At 44.1% G+C, this 23,156-nt stretch overlaps 1 protein-coding gene across 13 annotated transcripts in view; it reads left to right on the top strand.

Annotated features, from left to right (window-relative positions):
- LOC136632264 (protein CEPU-1-like) overlaps nt 1–23,156 on the top strand; it is a 659,300-nt gene that overhangs the window by 456,338 nt on the left and 179,806 nt on the right. The gene's annotated exons all lie outside the window — the stretch shown is intronic.

The following is a 23,156-nucleotide window of genomic DNA, read 5'->3' on the forward strand; positions in this document are numbered from 1 at the left end:
ATATTCTTGTACATAGGGGGCAGTATTATAGTAGTTATATTCTTGTACATAGGGGGCAGTATTATAGTAGTTATATTCTTGTACACAGGAGGCAGTATTATAGTAGTTATATTCTTGTACATAGGGGCCAGTATTATAGTAGTTATATTCTTGTACATAGGGGGCAGTATTATAGTAGTTATATTCTTGTACACAGGAGGCAGTATTATAGTAGTTATATTCTTGTACATAGGGGCCAGTATTATAGTAGTTATATTCTTGTACATAGGGGGCAGTATTATAGTAGTTATATTCCTGTACATAGGAGCAGTATTATAGTAGTTATATTCTTGTACATAGGGGGCAGTATTATAGTAGTTATATTCTTGTACATAGGAGGCATTATAGTAGTTATATTCTTCTACATAGGAGCAGTATTATAGTAGTTATATTCTTGTACATAGGGGGCAGTATTGTAGTAGTTATATTCTTGTACATAGGAGCAGCATTATAGTAGTTATAGTCTTGTACATAGGGGGCAGTATTATAGTAGTTATATTCTTGTACATAGGGAGTAGTATTATAGTAGTTAAATTCTTGTACACGGGGCAGTATTATAGTAGTTATATTCTTGTACATAGGGGACAGTATTATAGTAGTTATATTCTTGTACATAGGGGGGCAGAATTATAGTAGTTATATTCCTGTACATAGGAGCAGTATTATAGTAGTTATATTCTCGTACATAGGGGGCAGTATTATAGTAGTTATATTCTTGTACATAGGGGGCAGTATTATTGTAGTTATATTCTTGTACATAGGGGGCAGTATTATAGAAGTTATATTCTTGTACATAGGGGACAGTATTATAGTAGTTATATTCTTGTACATAGGGGGCAGTATTATAGTAGTTATATTCTTGTACACAGGAGGTAGTATTATAGTAGTTATATTCTTGTACATAGGGGCCAGTATTATAGTAGTTATATTCTTGTACATAGGGGGCAGTATTATAGTAGTTATATTCCTGTACATATGAGCAGTATTATTGTAGTTATATTCTTGTACATAGGGGGCAGTATTATAGTAGTTATATTCTTGTACATAGGGGGCAGTATTGTAGTAGTTATATTCTTGTACATAGGAGCAGCATTATAGTAGTTATAGTCTTGTACATAGGGGACAGTATTATAGTAGTTATATTCTTGTACACGGGGCAGTATTATAGTAGTTATATTCTTGTACATAGGGGACAGTATTATAGTAGTTATGTTCTTGTACATAGGGGACAGTATTATAGTAGCTATATTCTTGTACATAGGAAGCAGTATTATAGTAGCTATATTCTTGTACATGGGGGCAGTATTATAGTAGTTATATTCTTGTACATAGGGGGCAGTATTATAGTAGCTCTATTCTTGTACATAGGGGACAGTGTTATAGTAGTTATATTCTTGTACATAGGGGACAGTATTATAGTAGTTATAGTCTTGTACATAGGGGGCAGTATTATAGTAGCTCTATTCTTGTACATAGGGGACAGTGTTATAGTAGTTATATTCTTGTACATAGGGGACAGTATTATAGTAGTTCTAGTCTTGTACATATGGGGCTCTTGTACATAGTAGTAGCTCTTGGTGGTACAGGGAATGGAATAGTTACGGATTTTACCCAACATCCGCCTGTCAGACCTGCAGGCCTATTGAGCAGGAATTATTGTGGGCCAGTATTGCTCTTTATCATATACCATCCACGTATGAAGTGTATTCTGTATGAAATGTTAAACCCCTCCAGTTCCAAGGAGGTAAACAAAGTGAATTGTCTGAGATCCTGGAGAATAATAGCTGATTTCTAGTTACGTGTGATGTCGCTGACCGTTAAAGTCCTCAGGGAGCAGTTGATGAGATTTAAGCTAGTTCATAATGAAGTAATGAGCGGAGGGTCGCTTCTTCATCTCCTGCTGTCAATCATCCTTGTGTTCCCTCACATTTATCCCCTGCCGTATTCTTTTGCTCCTGCGAATTAGATGTTTGCATATATTTGCGCCTGATATGCGTCAGTCAGCGATCTTTTGTGTGATGGGGTGTTTGTGCAGTTTAATTTGATTTTATGTGGAGGATGAGGAGGAGATATAATAGACAGCACATGTTCCCGTACATAATCTGCTGCAACATGCGAGGGTATAATTAGAATATTCTGTAATTCTGAGGAATAATTAGAGATCGGGCCCCTGTAATAGACACGATGATGTTCATCTCCTGGAGAGCTCGTCCCGCACTCACAATCTGCCTCATTCACACTCTCATGGGAACAGTTCTCTACATACTGCAGAGTAATTGTGTGAGCATCTTACCCCTGTCATCCCAGCCTCCAAATAAACTGTGCAGAGGAGAGAAATGCGTCGGGTTCATTTGCAGTATTCTCCTGTTGGTCTTCACATTGCTTACCATGGTGACTTGAATCTGTAGTAACATAGTGTATGATCTGGCCACAGCTTCTACTGTCTTTTATTGGTCCTCATGCTTTAAGTTTACTTTTCTTTTGAGATTGACTTGATCTCCTACACTCAGTTGGAATGTCATCTTGTTACCCATTGGCTGCCCGTCAACCTATCACTGAGGTTTGATACACATTTTATCTTATGCCCTCATCGTGATATTGGATCCCAATATTACAACATTATCGTTGCTTGTCTTTTACAGATTCTATGATCTTATGGGTTTTCTATTGCTCTCTGGATGGTACTTTTGTGTCATTCGTGGGACTCGTGATTGTCGTTCTGACTATATCTCTCCCATTTGCAATGTTTTCACTCATGTGATGTTGCATCGGAAAAAATTGCAGCGTGTAATTTCTTTTTGCGATATCGACCATTGTTTTCAATAGGGCGGGTGGCAGCAGCGTTGGCCCCATTGAAAGTAATGGGAGAACTGTGCAATCCTCTGCCGTGGCTGTGACAGGGGGAATCCCTTTCAGCCTCGGCTGGGGAATCCCTTTCAGCCTTGGCTGGGGGGATTCCCTGCAGTGATGCGAGGGTGTTTTTACATGGATTGCGAGTGCGGTATTGGGGCATAATTCACGGCTCAATATTGCTCTCGCTAGTGTATAGCAGCCCTATGGGTCTTTTAATCAGACCAAGGCAAAAAGAGTGTCCTTTTAGCCATTGTCTGTCTCATGTATGTCAGTACACTGCAAAAAATGAAGCGTGGAATAGCATAGTTTTTCTCCACAGTTGGGATCTTGTGAAAAGGCAAAAAATCCTTAAATGGATACCATATTGGCCTGTGGGTCACGGATGCCACAGTATGACGTTTTTAATAAGCATCCGAAAACTGCAGCTTGCTATGTTTTTGCCTTCTATCAAAAGGAAAAGAAAACAATATGGTATCCAGACATAGGGGCACAGTATTAACCCTTTAAAGAGGTTCTGTCATTAAAAAAAAAAAAAAATCTATTCTTACATATTCCTTCCCCGTCAGTCTACTTATCAGATCTTCACCTCACCTATCTTGTCCTGTATCTTGCATTCCGGGGGGGGGGGGGGGGGGAAGTCACCTCACATCCAGCTGACTTAATCCTCTCCTTCTTGCTTCCTGCCAGCCAATGTACATAACATCACAGCTCACAGTCCAGCAGGGGGAGTGACGATCTACTTCATTGATTGCTCATGAGAGCTGTATCTGCAATAGATCAGCATTCCTTCCTAGGCAGTGAACTCTACAGCATCGGGACATGACCATCACTGACTGGCAGGAAGAGAATGTGAGGAATGTGAGAAGATGTGGTAAGGAGACTGACTGGGGAGGAATAGCGGAGTATAGATTTTTTTTTTTTATGACAAAACCCCTTTAAGGACATTGGCCTATTTTGGCCTTCAGGAACTAGCCTTATTTTTCAAATCTGACGTCTGTCACTTTATGTGGTAATAACTTTAGAATGCTTTAACCACTCAACGCAATACTGAAATTGTTTTTTCGTGACATATTGTACTTTGTGTTAATGGTAAATTCTCATCAATGTAGTTTGTCTTTACCAATAAAAAAATAATCTATCAATTGCTGGGTGTTGGGGTTGACGATAAAACTAGGCAACATGTAACCACTTCCTCCCCGTATGTATGGAATGACCATTCGATACCTCATCTAGGTATTCATTTAACAAGCACTAGCTCTATACATTCACCTAAAATTATTTGCCCACGCTTAACTACATTCCACAGCTTTTAAATAACTTCCGTAAACCCTTTATTTCCTGGGCGGGAAGCATGGCAGCTGTTAAAATCATGGTTTTGCCACACATTCTTTACATTTTTAGAACTGGAGCGATTTCTATCCCAAACGCCTTCATCACTAAACTACAGACTATTCTTAACAATTTCATGTGGGGTGGCACTCATGCTAGAATTAAATTTTCTGCTTTTGCTAAGACCTGTGAAATAGATGCTATGAAAGCCACTGACATTACGGCCTCGTTCACATGGGCGACAAAGTCGCGTTGCTACAATGCTACAGATCGCATATATGAGAAGCCCATGCTTTCCTATGGGTTACTTCACACATGAGATGTTTTGTAGCATGCAACAACCCGACACAAAAAACTCACGGGTCCGGCGATATGCCCGCGACTCGTGAGGTTTTGTAGGCCGTGTTTCCCTATGGAGCCTTCCTCTCTGTTGCATCGCAGCGCACGAAAATGCGATTTTCATGCTGTGCTATGCAACTTTGACAGTAGGAAATCCTACTGTCAGAGCTATAATCTAAGCACTAGCTGCAAAAAAAATTAAAAAAACAGTATGCATCACCTTAGGAGCGCTGTTAGCCCGGCCATGTCTTCTCCCCGAGTCCCGGCACTGAGTATTAGTGTATCTTGACGCCACCAGGTATTCCTGGTGGAGCCAAGATTGACAGGGGGTGACGGCCCCGTTTTTGATTGGGTGAATAGGCTGCTGGCCGGCAGGTCCTGCAAGACCACCAAAGAAAGGGGGAAAAGGCCAAACAGTGTCCGGCTGCGCTGCAGCCACATTCCACACGGAGCAAGTCACTTACTAGGTGGCGGTGGGAGGGGGGCAGAAGGCTGAACCTCCCCCTCACAGTAGAAAGGGTGCGCCCATAGGCAAAAGGGAAGGCAAAGCCAACATAGTTTTTGTACCCGGCAGCGGCCGTCAGTGAGGTGTCATGCAGCCGGCGGAACGGACAAAGAGATGAGCGTCGGCACGTGTAGGCCGCATGGGTGCACCGCTGCGCCGTGACACTGTTGTAATAAGGCCGGCGGAACTAACATCACTGCCGCCGTCCGGGAGTTAGCCAGCACAGGAAACGGAGAAGTGAGCAGACACAAATGGGGGCCAGGCCGAAGCACACAGGGTGCAGCGTGTGCATTGATTTGCTGCTGTGCTGCAGCCTTAGGCTGACATGTACTACACTTATTTGCCCTACATTATGACATGTAAATGGTGTACAAGTATAGCAACCGTCAGCCTAAGGCTGCAGCACAGCGGCAAATCAATGCACACTGTGCTGCTAGGACCTTAGTACCTTCACCCTATCGGGAGCTGGGGATGTGACAGGGGCGTTAACCCTGTCAAACCCCTAGCTTCCGGTGGCGTCAAGATACACTAATACCCTGGCACTGTTTCTTTTCATTATCTTCTGGCCGGGGATTGAAAAATCCTTGCCTCCTGGAAGCGCTGGCTGCGATAACTGATGCTTAGCCAATCACAGCCAGTGCTCGATGAACCAATCGCAGCCATTCATCAAGCGCTGGCTCTCATTGCCCAAGTGTCAGCCAATCACAGCCAGAGCTTCCAGGAGGCGGGAATTTTTCAATCCACGGCCAGAAGAGAAGAAGACGACCAGTGCCGGGAACCTGGGAAAAAAGCTGCAGCGCTTCTAGGTGATGTATACTTTTTTTTTTTTCTTCATCTACGGCTTATTTTTGGGGTAGGGCTTACATTTCAAGCCCCCCACCCATGAATATCCTCGCATGTGGTGCTGCAAAGTCGCGCTATAACCGCGAGAAACCACAACGATATTAAATCGACCAGTGATGTGATATCGTGGCGATGCCGCGTCACCCGTGTGAGCGAGGCCTTAGTGTCACTTTGATGTAGCTACTTTGGGCCAAATCAAACATTGGTGGACATCTTCGAAGAGAAGGTGGGTATCGATTAATTCTACCGTTTTAGGAGCCCCTCTTATTTTTTTCATGGGTTAAATCTCCCCCTTTATCTTCTCACTCTTTACTGATCTTGCTAATCTCGGCCCATATCTGGCAGCATTAGGTTTCCTCATTTCATCTCTGGTCTCGTTCTTGGTTTTTCCTTTACATGTTTTTTTATCCTCCATCCTCGCAGACTTTGAATCTGAAGCTTGGGAATCTCTGGGCATAAGGAAAGTTGGTGATTTACCGTATATGAAAATAATTCTATAGTACTTTTTCCTACACTTTGTAAATCCTTTCCAAAACCTAGTAGTATTTTTTTGCCTTTCTAAGACTTCAACACGCTCTTCGATCCCTAGATGTTCATAAGCCTACTTTTCCCAAGCCCGCATTTATTTTTATTTTTTCTTTGCCTGTTCGGACATCCAAGGTCATTTCCATCTTTTTATGATTATTTTTTTCCCCTAGCTTCTCAAAGCAAATTTCTTTATATGCAACTATGGAAACAAGACTTTAAACATCAATTCCAACTGGAGGAATGGAGGCCGGCTCTGTCTTGGATTAAAAAAAGTTTTTTATGGAATTTGGCATTGGGAGTCCTCGCAAAAAATATTTGGTACTAACTCCTGCGAGATTCGCCAAAATGAACAATTCTAAAACATGTTGGAGAAGGATGTGGCCTCGAGGGTACCTACTGCCATATGTGGTGGTCCTGCCCTGTCATTCATTATTTTTGGAAAATTATTTTTGATCTTGTTTCTACTGTATCATGTCATTCTGTGGCCCCGATCTGGCATCGGCAACTGGATAAAAGATGGAAGTTTATCTGGAATCCCCCATATCTTTCTTGCATTTCGCCTGCCAATTGCCAAAAAATTGAACTCTTCAGATGCATCTTCTTTGAATATTAATCTTGCGTATCATTTGATGGAGCTATATTTTTAGAGATGCGTTACTGAATCCTCCTGATTTTCTTCCTGGGCACTTTAGAAGGAATATTTGGCTAAAAACAACCATAATGTACACATTATTGCAGCATGCTCTATTTCTCTGCACTGCGAATGGGCAGCATTTCAATACACATCCCCCCTCTGAATAGAGCGGGGAATTAAAAAGAAAAAAATAAATAAATTGCACTGCGCCTGTCTGTGATCACGTCATTCCCACGCATGCGCAGTGCCATACACATACTCTGCCGGCAGAGCGTATGGGCTGTAATGTGTACAACGCTGTGGGAGACTCGCAGCGCTGTACGTGCACGCCAATATGAGCGAGCCCAAACTCATTATCGTTTTGTACACCCATGCAATTATTTTAAATGTAAGCACCCGTTGTTCCAATATTGTGGTATGGCTACCTGGGTTGTTTTTTATGTTAATTTTTACAAAATAATTTCAATAAAGGAATTAATTAAAATCAAGATTTACTGAAAATTTGGAGAAATTTGCAACTTTCTACTTATGAGACAGATAGTCGAACACCACAAAATTGTTAACCTATAATATTTACCGTAGGCCTACTGATATATTGCATTTGTTTTTTAAGTGTTTTTTTTTTTTTTTAGGATTACACTAAGTTTTTAGGTTTAGCGGTCGTTTTTCACATCTACTGGCTGATTTTTTTTTAAAGGACCAATTCAGTTCTGACATGGATTTTAAAGGTCTACACAGAAAACCCTCATGAATCACCCCACTTTAAAAACTGCACCCCTCAAAGTATTCAAAATGGCATTTAGGAAGTTTATTAACCCTTTACATGTTTCACAAGAATTAAAGAAAGGGCTTTATAAATTAGAATCATTCTAATTTTTACTTTAAAACTATTTTTTTCTTATAACCCTGCAGGAGTTAGAGAAACAAAACTCAGGATTTATTACCCGGATCCTGCAGTTTTTATAAATGCCCATATGAGGTCGTAAACTGCAGTTTGGGCATATGGCGGAGGTCAGAATGGAAGGAGCGCTATGTGGCTTTTAGAATAATTTTCAGACGTCACGTTGTGTTTGCAGCCTCTAATGAACAGTATATTTGAAACCCCCAAGAACTGGCACCATTTTGGAAACCAGACCCCTCAGGGAATTTGAGGGATGTAGTGAACATTCTGACCCCACAAGTGTTTTGGTGATTTTTTTTTTTTTTTTACCATTTAGATTTAAAAATGAAAAATACCAGTTTTCCAGTAATATTTGGGTTTAGCCCCAGGTTTTTTAATTTTTGCCAGGGGCAATAGGAAGAACAGCATCCCATGATGCGTTTCTACCAAGCACGGGAATCTCCCATATGTGGACATATACTGCTGTTTGGGCAGAGCAGCATGGGGCTTTATGTATAACCTGTGCAGAGTACATCAGAGTAAAATATATAATGGTAGTTCAACACAATAAACATTATTATCCCAGGGACAGGCTGGGTTGTATGGGGGGCATTTCACAATGATAAATGCCCCCCATCCCCCCAGCTGCAAGTAGTGATTGGCTGCTTACTGTGTTTGCAGTCATCACTACAGTATGGTGCAATTGCCACCACAGCAACACTTTAAACACAGGAAATAAGTTTACATCCTGTTGCCCTAAGTACCAGGTGCCCAGGACATAAACTTTCATACTGTGGCGTTAAGGGGTCACTGGGGTTGCACCAGAATTTCAAGTTATTCCCTATCCGCAGGAGTCATTTCTCCCCCCATAGTAACATTGCTCTGAATGGAGCTCTGGTTGCACATGTGTGGTCAGTGCTCCATTCATTCCAATAGGGCTGATGGAAATACCTAAGCGAATAACTCATTTATCTCGGCAGTCCCATTGACAGTGAATTGAGGTCCTGTCCCACAGTGAGGAGGAAGGGACCTCCATTCTTGATATAGGTGGGAGACCCTCACCGATGGGCAATATCAATATGGAATTCTGGTACAGCCCCCACTGATCAGGCTTTCTCACCTATCCTATGGATAGGTGATATTGATTCTGGTACAAGCCCTTTAATAAACATTGTGCTGAGGCAAGGCCGGATTCACACGAGTGTGTATTTGCGCTGCATTTTTGCGCATCTAAGGTTGCGTTTCTGCGTTTGCTTCTGCAGTTTTTACTGTACTTTTTTGCGTGCACAAATTTGATGAGGATTCCCCTTCAACTCCACGTCCAATTTTCCACCATTTAAAGAGCTTTGGTGTGGACTGGGATGCAGGGTACCATGAAACATGTATGGAGATACTTGGTGATTGATCATGTATGTGGTAGAGCATGTGACCATGACTGAGCGATGTGACAGCGTCTTCTCAGGGCCATCCAGGCCACATGGTTGGTCGTTCTTTATTGCACCTGACGCCGTCATCGGCCTTCTCTTCGTGTACCCTGAACAAAACTGGTCATGTTACCCGGGCGTCTGTGGCATCATTGATCATCTGTAACATGCAGCCTGATGTCTCTGCTGTCTTGTCCTTTGGCAGGCAGACCTACTGTAGCCAGAGTAATTAGCTTTATGCCATAGGTCAACAGCTTTTGTTTATTATGGACCTTGATTACTACAGAAAAAGGCCCGGCTCTCACAACCGTATTTGAATTCCGTATTACACGCACAATGTATGTGCACATAAGCCTGCCCAATAATCCAGCCACAGGAAACGCAGGGAACATTTTCCATAGACTACTATGGAAAGCGCAGCCCCGCTGTCCACGAGCGGCGGGATTTAAATCGCAGCATTCTGCAATTAGCTGCGGTGAGCCTGAGAGTTGTCAGCTCTCCCCTGCTCCCTGGCGGTGGCTTCCATGTCGGAGTTCTGCCGTGGGATATCGCTACGCCCGTGGACAGGAGGCCTAATACGCAGTGAATGATGTCAGTGAAAGCACATTCGTTTTCATTGTTCCATTCAAACTATATTACTCATGTAAAAAAAAAAACCACAGCGTGTTCTATTTTACTGTGTATTACAAGCATACAGCGCTATCGTTTTCTATGGGTGCATTGGGAACGCTGTACATGCGAATAACATTTCGTATGTAAGGCAGTTTTTACTTATGCTGACAGGAAAAGAGAGAAAAAAGTTGAAAAAGAAGAAATGAGGATGCCGGTGCATGGCAGCGTGCATCAAATACACTGTTCCTGTGCAGGCATACGTGTGCAAAAACTCAACAATATGCCGTTCCATACGCTGGTAAAATGCTGCGATTTTTATGCAGCGTATTATTGTACGGACGTGTGAGCCCGGCCATAGAAAGTAAAAAATGGCGCAGGGAGGTAATCAAGGCGCAAAACTGTTACACTTTAAATGTCCATTAACATTTCAAACAACTTTTACTTGTAATCACCAGTTTGATAACTAGCAAAAGTACAATTTACTTCACCTAAAATGGTGATTTTCTGTTAAAAATAATAATCCCTGTAAAATGTTGGCCACTAGAGGTCTCACTTCCTTCTAATTTGCTGTCCACTGCCTTCTGTCAAGTGATGCCGTTCTTTAGTTCAAATAGAAATATCAGGGAGTGTAGGGGAGGGATGACTCATGCTGCCCATAGTAGTCTATGGAGAAGAGGAAGGAGCTGCTGGAAGGAAAGAGACTCACACAGGTTGTGTGCGGCCAATAGTAAGTCATCTATAGTTTCCGGAATCCCATCTCAACTGCTCAGTACTTCTCTAGAGTCTTACATATGATGATGTATGTGTTGCAGAAAGTAGAATATGTGCTCTTCCCCGTGTGTATGTATAGAAGACTTCATGAAAGAAATTTCCTCTCACTTGGGCCGCCTGCAAACGGGTGGGATTTCCGCCGCTGGAAGCCTGCATAGGATTGCGTTAACAAACGCAATCCTAAGCAGACGGCCGCTGTTTGGCTGCGCAAAATCTCACGCAGCAAACAAACCGTGGCATGCTCTATTTCTGTGCGGGGCTCTGCGAGCCCCGCACAGAAACGTCACTCACCCGCCGCCGGCTCCGGTCTGCACATGCGCCGGCAGCCGGCATATGAAAGAGCTGGGGGTGCGGGTGAGTATGCGCTGCTCTCTGCAGACACTTGGGTTGGGTCCCACGGTGAGAATTCTTGCTGCCGGAACCAACCCGGCCGTCTGCAGGCGGCCTTGCTCAGAGAGAACTGAAAACTAGATGTACAGCTCAGAGAGAACTGAAAACTAGATGTACAGCTCAGAGAGAACTGAAAACTAGATGTACAGCGCAGAGAAAACTGAAAACTAGATGTACAGCTCAGAGGGAGAATGTCGTGATAAATGCTGTTATGGAAGTCATAATTGCCAGAAATAGTGTTGCTCTTAACGTACGCATATGGCTACTTATTCTAAAAAAAATCATCTTAAAAGTTAGGTAAACTTAATTAAAGAGGACCTGTTACAAGGTAAAGTCAGTGGTCTGCCTGCTTAGCTCTGCAACAGCAGCAGCCCTGGTGACTACCATTTTCTTTCTTTTTTCAACCACTCCTCTCTTTGCCCTGATAAGACTCTCCTTAGGTCTGGTTCTTCTTAAGTCCGAAATCACTCATTAACAGTGAGCAGCATTTGATACAATGGCCAGTGCCGGGAGCCAGATCTAAGAAGAGCCCTTCTGGGCAACAAGAAAAAGAAAGATGTAAAGAGTCAGCAGGGCTGCGGCTGCAGAGCCATGCAGCCAACTCCACCGACTGTATCCCATGACAGGTCACCATAAAGGGGTTGTCTGATTACATCCCTTTAATAGTGCTCACTGTAGTAAAACAACAAACTGATAAGTACTTATCCCTCCTCTGCTGCTGGAATCCAGTGCTGCAGGCCCACCGTGGTCCCAGTGTCTGTTGTGACACCTGATGTGCCCTAAAGTCAGGTGATTGCCGCAACCAATCAGAGGCTGCAGCATCACTATTAGGCTCTCCTTGCATCATGCTGCTCAGGATGTGAGTGCCAATGCCAGGAGAACAAGCGGTGATGCTGCATCCTTTGATTGGCTGCAGTGGTCACCTAACTTCCAGTGATGTCAGCTGTTGCAACAGCCCCTGGGGCCACTGGGGTGCAGCACTGGATCACGGTGGTGGTGGAGGGGGCAAGTTCTGCTCTGGTCGTTATTTTACGACAGTGAGCGCTATTGAAGGGATGTCGGTTGGTAACCGGACCACCCCTTTGAGGTGGTTAAAATGTAAGGGGGAGGAAGATGCCAATGACCTCCTGCTCCCCCCAGTGGTAGAATTCTGAACAGCGCTCAGATGTCAGTGTTACATGGATACTGTGCTTGACTCTGTTCTGTAGAGTGAAATCTATTAGGATGATATTGTCCACAATTATTATTAAATGAGTAATAATATCAGAAATATACCTGAAGTAATTTTCTTTTATGGACGCTCAGCTCAGCAGGGAGTACGGTCTGTTGATATTACGGTGTGTATGGCTGTAATGGGCTCAGCACAGTAATCTCTACTTTATTTTACTATTGTAGAGTTTAGACTCTACATGTCCTGCATCTACTAAAACTGAGGAGCGCCTCCAAATGGTGACTATATTTGGCAACAGGCGTGGCGAAGAAGTCGGATTTTTTTTATTTATTTATTTTTTTTACCCTGTAGATTTCAATGTGTAGAATCAGTGGTGGGCATTAAGTGCCCATTCTATGTCTGTATTCAGTCTGCACTTTTTACTGACTGAATGTGGACAGAACACAGACTCATTGGATTACATCCGTTAGAACAATTGCAGTATGGCCTATTTTGTCCTATTCTGTATTCACGGACCAAAGTCACCCATTACAGTCTATGGGTGCATTAAAAAATGCAGTGAACATGCATCAGCTTCCGTATCCACTGTATTTTTTTTTGCGCTCCCTGTTGTCTGAGGGTTATGACAAAACTGACATCTCTTGGGCTTTCTTGCGGGTTTTTTTTTTTTTCTTGTGTTACAAAAACGGATGACGCAGTTGCAACGCGGATATATAAAAATGTGTACACACACCTAAAATGTATGTGCAGGAAAACGGTGCATTTTTCACAGACCAAAATTGCATACGACTTTGAAATACTGTACATAGTCTTGTGGTATTGTCTTGTCGGATCTACTGCGCAGTCTGTGCATGATGGACTGTGAATACGTCGTGCAGTGTATGCATATCGGATATGTTGTATATGTATATATAGAGCAGATATACTTGCACTGGTACTTTATACTCTAGTCTATAATATGTGTGGAATAAGTTGCGCCAAATTCATTAAGAGGCACATGACATCATATTAAATTTGCGGCATCTAAAGCAGTCTATGTGCCAGAAAATGAAATCTACGCCTGCTCAGATTTCTGCCACGTTTTGCTCTATTTTCTGGTATAAAATAAATCCTCCGATCCGTCAGTGCCCCTACCCCGCTGCCTAACTGCGCCCACTTTTTGAAAAAATGGCAAGAGTGTAGTGGCAGCTGCAGCGTGCACCACAATGTGTGGCTTTTTCTGCCAGTATATTGGCACAAAGCCCATGATTAATGCCCCCCTATGTGTTTTGCTTGCTGTATGCTTACCTCCATGCCCTTAACCTGTCCATTTCTCCGGAGCAGTGTCTTGTACACGATCTATATCCCTGTTCCCTGTGTCTGATCACTTGCCCTCTCGCCCTCGCCCTTATTTTTCCGGTTACTCTGTAGTTACTGCAGATCCGGGCTCCGATTTATCAGCGCTCCATTAGCAGATGCTGTGCGCATCACTTTCCAGTCCATTAGACAGGCTGATTATTGTTCCATTTCTAGACATCCTGCGAGAGAGACTCCTCGGCCTGATCTTTATGTGTCTGTGCCCAATGAGCCTGCAGATTGTGTTGTGCGCCTCGTCCCTGTCCGGGTCCACAAACTTTATTCATGATGAAAATCTTCTGATTGAATGTCTGCACCGAGGAATTGTGGTTAAATTACTGAGGATTTCATCACGATTGATTTGTGGCCTCTGCCTGATGACGGTAAAAACCACAATTGTGTTAGTGGATGATCGCTCCACACGAGCTCGCAGGGGTTCCCATAATAGTGCCGCACTCTTCGGCAGTTAGAACTCTTCCAATGACCTCACCTCTTTGTAGTTGGGCGCTACCGCCTTCACTAATGATGTCACTGCCCCACTTCTTATCCCATATGTCTCCCAGGAGACTGGCACATTAGACCCATGCGAATCATTGTATAGTTCTAGACGGTATAGCGCCACCTGCAGATGACCCAAATGCAGACTGTGTAATTCTCGGTCTGCAGTATGATTGCACTTCTCTCCGGAAGATGCAACCAAGTATTACTGGGATGTATGGGAGTTGTGTAAGCCATGGTGCACCCCAAGTGATGGCAGGGTGAAGACCAATATGGCTGCACTTCTGACTACTTCTCATCCGGTAAATGGTGAACCCTAGGCTGATGCATAGACATTTTTATGATTTGGAGAAAATCGTTAAAAGTGAGAGAAATTACTTTTTTTTAAATATGAACTGCGCTATCTTGTATCGTATGACGTTCACCTGGGTGGAGTGGGACCTTGGGATAGTGGATGTCTCCTAATGAGAGGCCCTTCCCCGTTGCAGCGGGCGCCCATTCTTGCGGTCAGGTCATTGTTGCTGACTTGACTCCCGCGGAGAACGCTTGTGCTGATTCTCATGCTCGCACGCCGCTCTGATTCCACTGATAATAAAAAGCTCATCTTCTTTTTAAATTAATATGACAAAATCTTCCTCAGCGTGAGGCGAATGTGGTGCAGGATATTTAGCGGCTCCCCGTGCCAGCAGGACCTGAGCTGCGGAGTGTGAATGTCCTTCTGCCTATGCTAACACTCCGGTGCTGTAGAGTCTTATAGATGGATATAGGTACAGACAGATGCACTCCAGGTAATCGTGAGTTAATGGCTCCGCATTGTCCCCACACACTCTCACAATGCATTATGGGAGGGGCAGTTTGAAGTCTGCCAGGATGAGTGCGGCCTTTGGAGGGTGAGGGGTTAAACCGGTGCGCTGCCAGAGCGAGCCGCTTCTTAAAATATTCCGGGAAGGTGGAAGCAGCGATTGGTATGCATTAGGCGAGCTTCAATGAAAATTAACATGTAATTGCTTCAAATGAAGTAAGTGAGAGGAGGTAATCTGTTCTTAAATTGGATTCGCAGAGTTTTTGTGGGCACCATAATGCAGCTGGAACATGAAATATTCTTAGACCCCTTCAGTGCCGCAGCCCCCCACCCCCACTACTGTGGGTTCTGCAGGGGTTAATAGCGAAGGATCCCACAGGATCCTTACAAATGTCGGCTTTCATTCCATTGTACCCGAGGATCTGTCATACAGAAGTCACTTTTCATACTGGTTCTCTGTGGCACAGAACATGGGGGATAGTGGTCAGTAGCGAATATCTTTCCCTGACTACCATAGTAATAATGCCCACTGTGGCTCCTCAGAGCCAGACCCCGGGCGTTACAAGGACTCCTTCTTCTACACAGAGGATCCTTCCAGCGGCTGTGCATCCTGGGGGGGTTCAAAGTGGCATTACCCAGGAGTCCGCCCTGTGCCATGGAAGGTCTGGTCACATATTTAGGATTTGTGGATCATTTAGAGTCTTTGTAACCCCATTCAAAAGCTCTAGAAGAATCCAGGAGGATTGCCCACACCTTAGGAAAAAAAAAAATCGCCCGTAAGGCCCGGCACACTAACATATTTGGGGTCATATGCTGTCTGTGTTAAAGCATGGACAGCACACAGCCCCATTATAAGGCTATGAAGACATGCATACTGATGCTTTTCATGAAGACCAATAGTCCACATGAACAGACTCCTCACATGCCCTATTCTTGTCCATATCTTAGACTAGAATTAGGATGTGCCAATGCATGTCAACGCGCTGCTTGTCCGTATATCGGACAGAACGCGAACAGGTGTCTGTATGCTGTCCAACGCGAGTTGTGCTCGGCGCAACTTGCACGCGCAGGAAGCGTCAGAGGCCTAAGAAGGATGTAATGGGGAAAGGGGAGCTGTGGATTGTGCCTACTGAAAAGTGCCGATCCTTGTGTGAAAGCGGTGGGACTTCCAGTGCTCATCCCCTTGTAATTCTGGTCAGATTTGCTATAGGTAAATCTGTGACATGTGAACATGCCCTAAGGCCTTGTGGCCACTTGAACACATGGATCCCACTGCTGAATTCCGCAGTGGTATCCGTGCATGCCCGCGGATATGGAGAGGAAAAGGTAGTTTTACACTGCGCAGGTGGAAGCATATATCCACCGGCCGTAAAAAACGCCAGCCGATATACGCTTGTGTAAATAAGCCCTAAGGCTGTATAAACAACGGCAATTGTGAAAATCCAAAGTACTACATATGGGCAAGAAAAATGAAAAAAAAAAAACACATACAGACTGGGTGAAATTGAGCTAAGCAGCACATGTGAAAAAGACTTGGGTATACTAATAGATCATAGACTGAACATGAGTCAAAAATGTGATGCATGAGCAAAAAAAGGCAAACACAATTCCAGGATGTATTAAGAGAAGCATAGAGTCTAGATCACATGAGGTAATTATCCCCCTCTACTCTTCCTTAGTCAGACTTCATCTGGAATACTGTGCCTAGTTTTGGGCTTCCAGATTTTAAGAAGACATAGACAAACTGTAGCAGGTTCTGAGAAGAGCTACCAGGATGGCGAGCGATCTGCAAATCATGTCCTATGAGGAACGTTTAAAGGATCTGGGAATGTTTAGCTTGCAAAAAAGAAGGCTGAGAGGAGACTTAATAGCTGTCTACAAATATCTGAAGGGCTGTCACAGTGCAGAGAGATCGGCCCTATTCTCATTTGTACAAGGAAAGACTAGAAGCAATGGGTTGAAACTGAAAGGGAGGAGACACAAATTAGATATTAAAAAAAAATCTGACAGTGAGGGTGATCAATGAGTAGAACAGGTTGCCACAGGAGGTGGTGAGTTCACCTTTAATGGAAGTGTTTAAACAAAGGCTGGACAGATGATTTAGTGATCCTGCACTGAGCAGGGGGTTGGACCCGATGACCCTGGGGGTCCCTTTCAACTCTACCATTCTATGAGTCTAAAATTTTACATGCAATTTCCCCACATCTGTGATGTGTTCTTGCATCAGATTTACATACGTTTTTCCACATGCGTGAAAAAAAAATCAGTGGTTCCAATAGTAAAATGCATCACACTCGCATGTAAATCACATGACATGCAAGCTTATGTGAGTTTTTCCACACTTACATAAAATAAAATGAGCTATTCTTGAACAAGAATTGCCTAAAAATAAGGCTTCCAATTTTTCTATTTTGGACTGTCGGTCCAAGAGAAAAATTGCTTGTATATATTAACCCAGTCCATCTCGCATTCGAACAGTCTTCGTGTGTGAAAATCGCATGTATTAGTACAGCCTTAGGCCAGAAAATCCACACTGAAACCTGCCTTGGAAGCCTCACCACTGTTGCGGACTTTCAACAGGCTTCACTTTTTCAATTGAAATGGTGTTATCTGCTGTGGATCCTTGTCCAAACCAAATGGTGCAGATGCAGGTGTGAACCAAAACCTGCCGTGTGTAAACATACCCTAAACGGACAGCAACCAGAACAGAACCAGCGCTGGAGTGTTAACAGCGCTAAAGAATACTAACCATAAATGTGATCAGATCATTGTTCCAGTTGTTGCCGCCATTAACTCTTTCCAATCCACTGTCTGACATCTTAAGACATTCTGATTGAAGGATATACAGCTCTGATGTCGGAAGATGTCCAGCAGGGTATTCTTACTGTATATTACTGGCCGTTCTGTTGTCAGGGGCCTCTCCAGCATGTCCCATACCACAGTACTGGCTGTAACCAGCAGATGGTGCCATTGTATAATGGCAGAAAGAGAAAAAACCCCTAGGAAACCCTGAATCCAAAATTGTATTGCAAAGGGTTAAATCTAGATATCGCTTCTTGGCCCAGTTGTAGCAATGTGCAAACATGGCCAGAGCCATGATATGATGTTCCTGGGCTCTGGCTGTCATGTGCCATTTATAATACTGATATCTTATGTAACAGCGAGTCTATTGGGCCCCTTCAGGCCTCCTTGGCCTGGTGTGACTGCGGCCATTGCACCTTCAACACAGATGCAGCCACGCTTAGCACGGTTTTTGAACTGCGGCACAGAAAGTTATCATAATGTGCTATTTGCCCTTTACAACGGCTTGATTGTGTTGGGATGTGCTAATGGTGTTCAAACCGCTTAAGATAATATAACTTGTAGCAGAAAGTTGTCACAGTCAAACGAAATTTGGCTACATCTGTATCTACACCCCTGAACGCACATCGGTCGTTGGGAGGTTTATTGGCACTTGTCTCCAAACTTATTTCATGGTGTTTGCTTCTCTTTGCTGTGACTCCGAAGCTTCACACACAGAAGTTTACACTGCAGCTGTGTAATGCGCCGTATTCCTGACTTTCGCAGCTTCTTATCGCTCCTTGTTCTGTCAATTCTCATGGTTCATCCCCATCTCGGTCTGCTCCTCCATGGTACCTGCAGGTTCCCGGCTCCACTTCATTACTAGTTCTATCTCTCCCAAGATGCTTGTTGCCTCCCTGTTAATAGCTCTGGAATGCAGACACTTCAGACTTGGTGAAGATTGTGAGGGGGAATCTTGTAGAATTGCTGTCAGTGCACGGACGGATCCGGAGTGAACATCGTCCCCCACCACCACCGCTGCATAAGTGAAATGTCCTAGTAATTTCGCAAGAGGTCACAGCCTCTGAATTTTGCCCTTTGTATGTTGTTTTTTGTGCTGAGCGTCTGAATGCGCCACAGATGCAGACTTCTTTGATCAGCCATTGTCTCAGGGCTTAATAGTTATGCAAATGAGAGAGAGAGGAAGCTGGCAGAGAAGCGGGCAATAGGGAATCCATATTCCCTTCCCTTATTTTTGTGACAAATACAAGCTGAGCCTGTTTTGTTTACTGACGTCTTTCCAGAAGGGGAGATTATCTGCAGCCTTCAGCCTGGGTCTCTCGGGGGGCAGAGAGGAGATGATACCGCTATTTAGGATCTGGAAGGCATTAGCACAAAATCTAAAACATTTCTCTGATAATTATAAACCAGGTCCAGGGGCCACAAAGATGATGGACGGCTGGAGAAATGTTCTGCAAGGTAGCATCTGGGTAATCCGCCAAGACTCTGGGCACAGCGAAGGCCATGGCCGTATTAGGACATCTCTATAAGAACAATTATGTATATAGTGTGATGTCCTGCCAACTTCTGGGGGCATCTGCCATTTTTTAGACCCCATAATGTGTCAGCAGGGGTTCCAGCTTGTAATATGGAGCTTCACTGTTACATTGGGGTCTTCATGTGTTTACAACATTATAGCCACTGGGGAGGGATCACATGTTGGCTTGTCCCATTGACCTGCCAAATGCAAAAGCTGCTGGTTCCATCATATCAATGTGCTGATCCATCGCTGTTTCGGAACTCTCGTCCCCACATCGGACAGAACCGCCAGACTGGTGGAGGGTCCCACATACCACTAATCTCTCAGGGTCTCTAATGGATTCTTCAGAATAGGTATGTCGCCGTGTGCCATCTGGGAATAAGTGGAAGTGAATACATCCTACATAATACCTTATACTTACGTGACCCCTGTTACATCCGCATGAACCGCTATGCTTTGATAATTCTGCTATTGACGTCCATTGGAATACGATGTATACCTTCATGCTTACGGTTTTAGAGCATGTATTAATGTAAAGTGCTACACCATTACCAACCAATATAAAATAGGTATGCTTGGCATTTAGGACAAGCATGAGTGATAAAAGGATGCTAAGTGACCTTGGACAGGCAACAAAGACATCTTTTTTTTGGAAAACATCAAGTCCCCGGTTATGTATGGTCACTTTTCAGGTTTCAGATGCATGTAGTGCAGTCGGGATCACACTAGTGTTCAGTAGTCCTATCTCAATTTGTAATGAGTGAGGTGGTAGCCCATGTAGGGCGCAGATGTTGGAAAGTTGCCATGCCTTCCCAATACAACACGGGACATCAAGTTTGGCATCCCTGTCATTGGTGACTCTGCTGCCTATAAGTAGACAAACCGGTCAACTTCTTGCAACCGCTGTTGTTGGTGGACCATGGTTGGGGCATTTGTGGTTGTGGTAATCCAATTCGCTTAATCTGTGACATCTTGCATTCTAATTATCTAAAGTATTCCAAAAAAGGTGATGTGCAAGGGATTTGATTTGTAAGAACTCTTTTCATGGCAAGTTGATTGTCCATAGATGCTGGTGGGAACACATCCAAGTATGAGGACAACCCACTTGCAACCCGTACCCTCGCCATATACTGATGTGCACTGCAGCACATAATTTCTTCACTGCAGTGGCCCCAATGTAGTGGGCGGGCTAGCTGTGGGTGGCACTCAGGTAAGGGAGGGACCGTTACCTGGGCGGCAGCCAGTTCAATGCTGCAGACTCCCCTGGCACGCGATCCTCCTATCACTAAGAGACTGCAGTTGTGATTCGCCACAACTGCATTTTGGCAGTTCATTGCCAGCCATGTGATTGGTCCGGCTGGCGGTGTCTGGTCATGGAGGAGGGAAGGAGACGCCAATGCCCACAGCAGTGTGCGAGATGCGATATGGAGCATGCTGGTATAACCTAGGTATGCGCTGTATATAATTATATAATGTATATAGCTGGCATAAGATATACTGTTTAACTTATACCAGCTGTGTATATATAATTATATGCAGAAGAAGCCCAGGTTACACCAGTATATGTGTGTTTGTGTATGTGCGGGTGTGTATGTATATATATGTGGTTTTTCATAGTGTATGCAATTTCTTAAAAACGCACGTGGCTTTTGAATACCACATGCAGTTTTGTAAGTGTGTTTTTTAACCCTTTCCAATCCAATTTGTGTCCTGGTTTTCCTAGGGGGCTTACTCTTTTTCTGCTGTTATACAACAGCGCTATCTGCTGGCTAAAGCCAGTACTGCATGAGGTGACACGTTGGATAGGCTCCGACAGCAGAGAGGCTGGCAATATACAGTAAGAGAACCCCAACGGATGTCTTCCAACATCGGAGCTGTACAGCCTTAAATCATAATGTCTTTAGACGTCAGACAGTGGCTTTTAAAGGGTTAATTGTAGTTCAAAAATGCAACAGAAAACATGAACACAGCCTTAGGGGCTACAAACAACATTTTACGTAGTCCAGGAAATGAGTTATGTTTGTAAAGCTTATGCCAAGGGGCTAGATCATGTATGTCAATATTTGTTTTGCAGCTGTATGCAGCACGGTTTAGGTATGGGTACGGGTATATAGGGGGAGAAGACGTGAGGTTGAACTAGACTTTTGCTCCTGGGCCTTTGAGTCTTTAGTTTTGGCCCTGATGCAAACCCCATGTAGTTGTCACCCCTTGTTAGAGTTGAACCTAGACGTCCGCACACTGCAAGTTACAGCACAAGCTGGCCTGTGACTATAGATGACTGCGATGAGACGCCGGACATTGTGGAACTGCCACCCTTTATAAGAGAGTTCTGCTGAGCACGGCGATGCCATGATATGTTGGGGCATCGATCAGCACCGCGCTCTCGCCGGGCCCTGGCCTCTCTGCTGAGGTAAAGCGATTTACCTACTTGGAGAATGAGGAACTTTTTGAATGTGCTGCGGGAAGCGCTGACGTCTGAGAAATTCACAGCCGAAGCCAAATCAGAGGCGATTCAGCCATTTTATGGAGTGGTGTTTTGGATGTGAGATAAGTACTTATTCCTTGCAATTAGCAGGCAATGACTTCTCCACACCTGCAGGTTATTCATATGGGATTAACCCTATATAGCCCATGGAGCTGAGCGCCCATCGGCTGGATGGCTTCTCCTACTAAAACATCTTCATAAAATAATAGCAATCAGCTCTGCTCACGTCTCCTCCACCTGCGCTGTCACAATGCTCCCCGCTGATTTCCTCTCCCGTCCTCCTATGAATCTTTCATCTGTTGCGGGTGTCAATCACACGACAGGATGAGCGTGGGGTATTATTCCTGCGCTGGAATCTTCCAGACTTAAAGGGGTTGTCCCCACCATACAATATCATGTTTATTGTATAGATCTGAAAAATTGAACAATGTTTGCTATTTCCATGTTGTATAAATATATGATCTGGTGAACCGTTAGGATGTTGTTTACTAATATATAGCACAGCGCCACCTAGTGTTCAAGGTCTATAGCAATGTGCATGTCACCTACGGACCCGAGTGCTGGAGTATGCACATGGTGAGTCACTCTCCCCACAGCTGCCTAGTAATCCTCTATGTACTGCAGAACAAAATAGCTTTCTGCTTGTCTGGAAGGAGCCGCCGGGCCTCTGTAAGCAGGGCTGGCTTTAGCTAAATGTGACTCGTGCGGTGGCACAGGGTGCCAGCCACCAGCTTGTAAGGGGGACACCAGGCAGGTGTGGGATTGGCGCGATTGCCTCCCTTAAGTCCACCTAACATGATGGTCTTTCTTCTTGTGGCAGTGGCTTGTGTAGCTACATGAATCTTCTTCTTCCTTGTTCTAAAGTGCCGCTGTCAGGTCCATCAGCGCCCCCGCAACACAATGGCTTAGTTTTGCTACTGTACTTAGGAGTTTGGTTTGTGCTGCATTTCTGAGCAAGGTTCTGGTGCTGCATTTATTAGGAAGGTTCTGGTGCTGTATTTGTGATCACATTGGTTCTGGTATTGTAACTATGTACCGAGGTTGGTTCTTGTACCGTATTTATGTTATGATCAAGGTTCTGGTGCTGTATTTATTCGCTACGCTATCTTGGTGTGTGTCTGCTGCTATCTTGCTGCTTTCTGCTCAAGCAGAATACAGGCTCTGCTTATCAGTGCAATAAGGGGGGCGCCCCAAAAAATTCTGCATAGGATGCCATGTATCTTAAGGCCAGCACTGTCCGTAAATAACTTGACAGTGCAGCTGAGAAGACTTCTACATTTAGTGGTAGGTGCAAATATATTGTCAGCTGCCAGAGGGGAAAGTAGACTTACTCAGTCCAGAAATCGCAGCTCAGCCAAGAGTAACATGTGGAGGCAAAAAAATGATCAAAAATGTAA

This window comes from Eleutherodactylus coqui, chromosome 6 (genome assembly GCF_035609145.1).
Source record: "Eleutherodactylus coqui strain aEleCoq1 chromosome 6, aEleCoq1.hap1, whole genome shotgun sequence".
Classification (NCBI taxonomy): Eukaryota; Metazoa; Chordata; class Amphibia; order Anura; family Eleutherodactylidae; genus Eleutherodactylus; species Eleutherodactylus coqui.